General features: G+C 36.2%; 1 pseudogene across 1 annotated transcript; it reads right to left on the bottom strand.

Annotated features, from left to right (window-relative positions):
* Positions 1-1,047: 1,047 nt before the first annotated feature.
* Positions 1,048-1,511, bottom strand: LOC311597447 (large ribosomal subunit protein P1-like; annotated as a pseudogene). The gene has a single exon. The product of its transcript is annotated as a large ribosomal subunit protein P1-like (transcript).
* Positions 1,512-6,548: the final 5,037 nt, after the last annotated feature.

The following is a 6,548-nucleotide window of genomic DNA, read 5'->3' as shown; positions in this document are numbered from 1 at the left end:
AGTTGTTTCAGGCATAGAGATACATTTAAGGACTTCATAAGGAGCTGTATCAGACAGGGCCTGCCTAGTTAGATTCTGTGTAGTTGTTTTCTAATGTCTATGCTGATGTTAGCTGTGTGCTCCATGATTATCTGGGTTCTATAAAACGAAGGCAGTTATTGATGGAACGTTTCATGGCTTTTGGTTTGCTTATTTTTCTTGAAAATTGTGAATTCTTCAGTAAATCATCATGATACTAAATTCATCTTTAACCCCAAATAACAAAACAAGATAGAGAAAAGCAACTTTCTCCAAACCCATTGGATGTGTTATGATTTCTTGGACATCAGCCCTTAACTCATTAAGAGTTCCTTATAGGTATATAATACACATCAAATGTCATGGTTGTATTTAACTTTTCCCTGTTAATAAGACAAATCATTTTTAAAAATGTCATGGACTCTTTGAAGCCATGAATTAGTACTAGCCTGAAAGTTTTCAGACATATCAATATATTCCAGAAAACTTGTTAAAATCACATCATAAAAAATATCCTGAAGTATTTTTAAATCCATCTCGGTAGGCATGTGTCTCCTCATCAATAAGAAGAGGGTAGAGCTTAAGATATCCTGATATACTTGAACAGCTGAAATGAATGATTTTGATGAAATAGCTACAGGTGATTTTTAAAGATGGCAAGTGGGTAAGAGCTGTCCTGGCACAACACAAACAGTGATGGAAGCAAAGGCAGCGAAACACTTCTGCTAAGTTGATAATCACTTTTCTGCAAATACATATACTGCTCTCTCCTATTTCTTAGCTGTTGCAATAAAATAGCTACAGAGTGTAACCGTCTCTATATTGTTGAGAACTCTTCTATGAACAATTTAAGAATTTTGTAATTGGTTCAAATTGCAGTAGAATAGCACACAAAACTGCAGCACGACAGTATTTTGTATGTACAAATTTTAAAAATAGATGATTATTTTCTGCCTTTGAAATAGGAATTTGAAGTTGATAGGTCCACTATGGTTTTTTTTTTTAAACAGGTTCAGCTTTTTGTTGAGCAGGTTAACAAGAGGTTTAGTCAAAAATACCAAAGCCCATTTCATCATCACACTCCTCAGATTCTTCCTTCTTTGTTTCCACTTTCTTCTCCTCAGCTGGGGCAGCAGCAGAGGCTGGCGCAGGACCTCCAGCTGGTGCAGTTCCGGTTGCTGGAGCTGGCCCACCAGCCCCTACATTGCAGATGAGGCACCCAATGTTAACTTTGGCCAGGGCCTTTGAAAACAGGCCAGGCCAGAAAGGTTCAACGTTGACACCGGCTGCTTTAATGAGGGCATTGATCTTATCCTCCGTGACCGCCACCTCGTCATCGTGAAGAATGAGGGCGGAGTAGATGCAGCGAGCTTGGAGACAGAGGCCATGTTGTGAACTGCAGGCACAGTGCTAGTCGCCTGATGAAGTGAGGGCCTCACCCCAATGCGGCCTTAGCTTCCTCGGAAGAACCGAGCACCTTGGCGGCAGCTGAGGAAAAGCAGGTCCACTATGTCTTTTTCTTCAATAATAATAAAATAGGTCTATAAGTTGTTGATATAAACACCCAAAGATTATTTGTATGTTATATAACTGAAGATGTAATATGTTGACATAAATGATTAATCAAATTATATAAACTAAATTCTTTTATATGAAAGATAAATATTTGATTTATATCCCAGAAACCCATTACATTTGTTTTAGGATAAAGAATAACATTTGTTATTTTTTTCTCTTGCCCAATTTTAAAAAAAATAGGAAAGAAAATAGGTACAGAGTTTTCCTTTCTTTATTTAAGATTATCTATTCATCTTCTCGACAATGTGTTCAGTATATTTAAATGTGTTTGTTTTCTGATTTTCAAAAAAATATTTTGACAGATACCTAAGGGAAACAAGAGAGAAGAGATTGGTACATGGTTTCATTCCATGATCCTCTATCCTGCTTTGTTTCTGGGCTACAATGAGGCAAAATCATCATGACAGATTGTGTGGGTGATAGGCTTAGCTTGCTTAGGTTAGCCTCATTGTAGCCCTTAGGGAAGAATGGAGGAAGAAAGATAAGAGAAGAAACACTAAAGAAGAGAAGAGGTGAGGAGAGGTGAAGAGGGGAGGAGGAGGAGAGGGGAGGAGAAAACCCAAAAGAGAATAGAGATGGGGAGAGGAAAGAAGGAAGAGACGGATGATGTGGGAGGGAGGGGAAAAGAGAAGAGAAGCCAGGGATAGGGAAGGGAAGAGAGAAGAGGAGGGGAGGGAAGAGAAGAGAAGAGAAGAGAAGAGAAGAGAAGAGAAGAGAAGAGAAGAGAAGAGACGGGAGGGGAGGGGAGGGGAGGGGGAGGGAAGGGAAAGGAAGGGAAGGGAAGGGAAGGGAAGGGAAGGGAAGGGAAGGGAAGGGAAGGGAAGGGAAGGGAAGGGAAGGGAAGGGAAGGGAAGGGAAGGGAAGGGAAGGGAAGGGAAGGGAACAAGAGAAGAGAAAAAGAGAAGAGGCCTGGGATAGTAGAAAACTTTTTGATTCACATACCCTGTGAACTTTTCCTCTAAGCCACAACGTCTCAGAATTTTATCACCATCTAGGGACCAAGAGTTTTAAATATGAGCCTATAGGTGGCATTTTATATTCAAACTACAATAGTAACCAGAAAAATAAAACCAAAAAAAAAAAATACTTTGGAAATTTGCATGAAGTTACCTCATAAAAAATTAAGAATCTGTTCTTTTTAAATTTTCATACATAAAATAAATGCAAACATGTCATTACATACATTAAAACAGACAATTTGGAGCTGCAACTTTAATATAATTTTACTTCAAAACTCTGAGGGAATAATATACAGTCACAAGGTTTTGTTGTTGCATATATGCACTAACATTTCTTTATTAACACATTCTAAGACAAGATCATTCAATAATGTTGCCACTTGCATGTGAATAGGCTCAATAAGTTCATAAATTTGGAAGCTGTTTGGGTTTTTCCTGGTGGATTTGCTTGGGAAGGATTGTGCGGTGTAGGAGTGCTGGAGGAGGTGTGACCCTGGTGTTGAGCTCTGAGATTTCAGAAGCCCACAGAAATTCCAGCTTTAACATTCTCTGCTCCTGTGTGTATATTCAATATTCAATAGCTCTCAGCTACTGGTCCACTGCCATGCCTGCAGTGGAACATGTTCCCTGTTATTGTTATTATGGGCATTGAATATATCCGTCTAAAACTGTAATCAAATCCCTAATACACATGGTCTTATATATGCCACTTTGGCCATAATGTCTCTTCATAGCAATAGAAAATAAACGAAGACTAATATAAATACAGAATATATGAAAAAGAACATATAGTACTATATATTTTTACAATATCCAGAATAATGTTAAGTGTATTGATCTATCTATCTATGAAATCTACATTACAGAGTGATTTTGCACAAGATTTAGAAATACCACCCTTGCTTGATGGGTATTGAACTTGGAACCTCTGGAAAGAGTAGCCAGTGCTCTGAGTCATCTCTTCAGCATGTGGGTCTCCTAATATGGAGACTAGGGTCTATGTGTTACACGGACTATGTAACCTACTCCCTGATTAATTCCCCCTGGTCGATGAGCTTTGCCAGGCCATAGAGGAAGAGGATGCAGGCAGTCCTGGTGAGACATGATACTGGGGTCAAATAGTAGGAAAGGAGGGCTCCCCCACTGAGAGTATTAGAGGAGGCAGGTTGGTGTGGAAAAGGGAGGGGGTGGAACAGAGAGAAGACAAGGAAGGGGACTACAACTGGGATGTAAGGTGAATAAATTTAAAAAATTAATTATAAAACAATTTGAAAAAGAAATACAAGGCTCTAACATATAGATCTGCATGCATCTCATAGGCATTGGTAGAGGTAGTAAAATAATGGTGTCTCTTTTAATTAACAAGTACTTCTGCTTAAATAATTTTGAATATTTGAAGCATCTTCTTAATTAAATGTCATTAATACAGTATGATAACACTTAGCACGATGTGATGGAGTATATTTTCATTCTTATTGTGCCAAACCCCAATAAGTGGTTGCCTTGTCCTACTAGTGTAAGAAGTTAGACAACTTGGCCCTGAGCAGGTTACTTTTTGTAATGAACAAATATTCTATTATGTGATAGAAGCCCCTTAGTAACTTAAGGAATAGACTAAATATTATATTTTGACATTTAGAAAGAAAATCAATACTTGCTGTCAGTTGAAGATTAATTACAAATACTAAGAAAGGCTGTATAACTTTCCAGGATTATTTTAGATTAGTCATACACACACAATCTGAGCAATCATATTATAAAGATCACTGCTGATGATAAACTTCTAATCCGATTAACACAGAACCAATCCTGCTATTTATTTGCTTTTTTGCTTATGCCATTATCAGTATTGATCCTGGTCAGAATATTATAAAGTGTGGGAGGTACTTTGGTTCAAGTTTCAAGGGGGAATGAAGAATATAAGTTATTCAAACTGTAGGGAAGGTTACATTTGTTTAAATGGAGAAAAGACAAATAGTTGTGGTATCTTCTACCACTGCTAGAAAAATAAATCAGTAAGGTACTTCGCACCTAAGGGAGCTTCTAAGCAAATGTAGAAAGCATTTCTCTTTTCCTTTTTCTTTGTTTACTTTGTTACAACCTAAGGAATGATTCAAATACCAAATAAAAAAACAGATTAAAGATTGAAGTATAAAACCCAACCTACAGATCATACTAGAGAAGAAAATATTATTTTAGATTTACCCAGAATTAAATGGCATGTATATTGTTTTATAACAAATGAGTTACATTCGAAAGACAAAGTGATGCATTTGAATTTGACACAGCATATAATTTCTATGCCTTCAGTCTGAGGCTAGAAAGACAAGTTAATGATTAAGAAGTTTTTGTTTGTTTTGTTTTTGTTTTTGTTTGCTTGCTTTAGCGTTATCTCAGTTACTGGCATGCATTTTTTTGGCAAATAATCTTGGCCTTTTATGACCTATGAAAAGCAAATGTCTTCAATCAACTTGAATCAACGCGATAAAACCATTTTGGTATTTTGAGAATTACAACTCACATGCATTGCAAATGATATGCAGCTGAACAAATTTTCATGAGATGATCTGGCAATGATATCAGAACACATATTGAGGTCAAGTTTGATCAATAATTTGTCCCCTCTTACTCCTGGAATCTTGCATTTTTATTAGAGAAAGCTACGGGCAAATTGTGGAACAAAGTATAGCTTGCCTTTAAGTGCTTTCCATATGCATTATCATTCTCAGTGTTTGAACCTAGTAGAGCTGTCAGCCTCAACTAAAAGCAGACTTACTTTATATAATGCTTTCCATAATCCTAAAATAGTATGCCTCTTTAATGTGAGTATGAGGAGGCGCCTATGGTTTACTGTTAAAAATCACAGTCTGGAAGTTAATATTAACTGGACTGGGCTGTGTAATTTTTTCAAAGACATTTAACAAGATGGCACTAAAATTTATGATAGGAAATAAAGCCAAACATTTGAGATACATAATTCATAGAAGAGATGCCTCAAAAGATTCCCAGATATGAGCTGATATTCACATGTCTCATTATTAGTAGATTTGGCCATATAATTTGTTTTTCAAACATGCATAGCATAGAGAAAATGGTTGCATGCTAATTGTGCAGGAAAATAGTCAATATTAACTGCACAGACCTACCAAGAGAGATTTCCCCTATTAATCCACATCATGAATTTTGCTAAAACTAAGAGGCTAGCATAATATTTTTTATTTTAACTAACAGAGCCAGAACGTGTGTTAAAAGGTGTTCTTAAGGGAAAGAGTTTCAAATCAGTGTTTTGTTTTTTTTTACATAGTCTATTCTTCTACAAGTACATTTGTGTGAACTATGAAAAACAGACTGACTTGGCCAGACTGGACAGTAGAAATATGCATGCTGAATTCTAAATATTAAATTTTAATTTATTGTATTTCATTTAATTCAATATTGTGAAACATGTAACATATGTATGGGTAGGAATGTGTATGTAACAATATAAACTGATATTATTGTTTAAAACTTCTTTAATAGAGTCGGGCGTGGTGGCACACGCCTTTAATCCCAGCACTTGGGGACAGAGGCAGTGGGTCTGTGTGAGTTTGAGGCCAGCCTGGTCTACAAAGTGTGTCTAGGACAGTCAAAGCTACACAGAGAAACCTTGTCTAGAAAAAAAAAATTCTTTAATAACATAAAACAACAGACTTGACTGCTTATCTATAATATCTATTAGGTTTAAAGAAGAGATCTAAAAAGTAAATATACAGCAAAGGTTCCTCAATAAGTAATTTGTCACAGATTATTTGAGAATTTTGCCAAAAATAATATTTTAATAAATTCATTATTAAATAACAAAGCAGCCAGGAATATATATTGCTTGTTAAATGTGACTTGATTGACCATACAGGTAATTATACTTAAGAGGCAGATAATGTGTGATATGCTTTTCAGATGTTACACATGCAAAACTCAAGTATGCTAGATATGAATTAAAGATGAACCCATCCT

Source organism: Acomys minous, assembly GCF_964271855.1.
Source record: "Acomys minous genome assembly, chromosome: 5".
Lineage (NCBI taxonomy): Eukaryota > Metazoa > Chordata > Mammalia > Rodentia > Muridae > Acomys > Acomys minous.
Note: the sequence above shows the minus strand (reverse complement) of the source record. Positions and strands in the feature narration are given on the sequence as shown.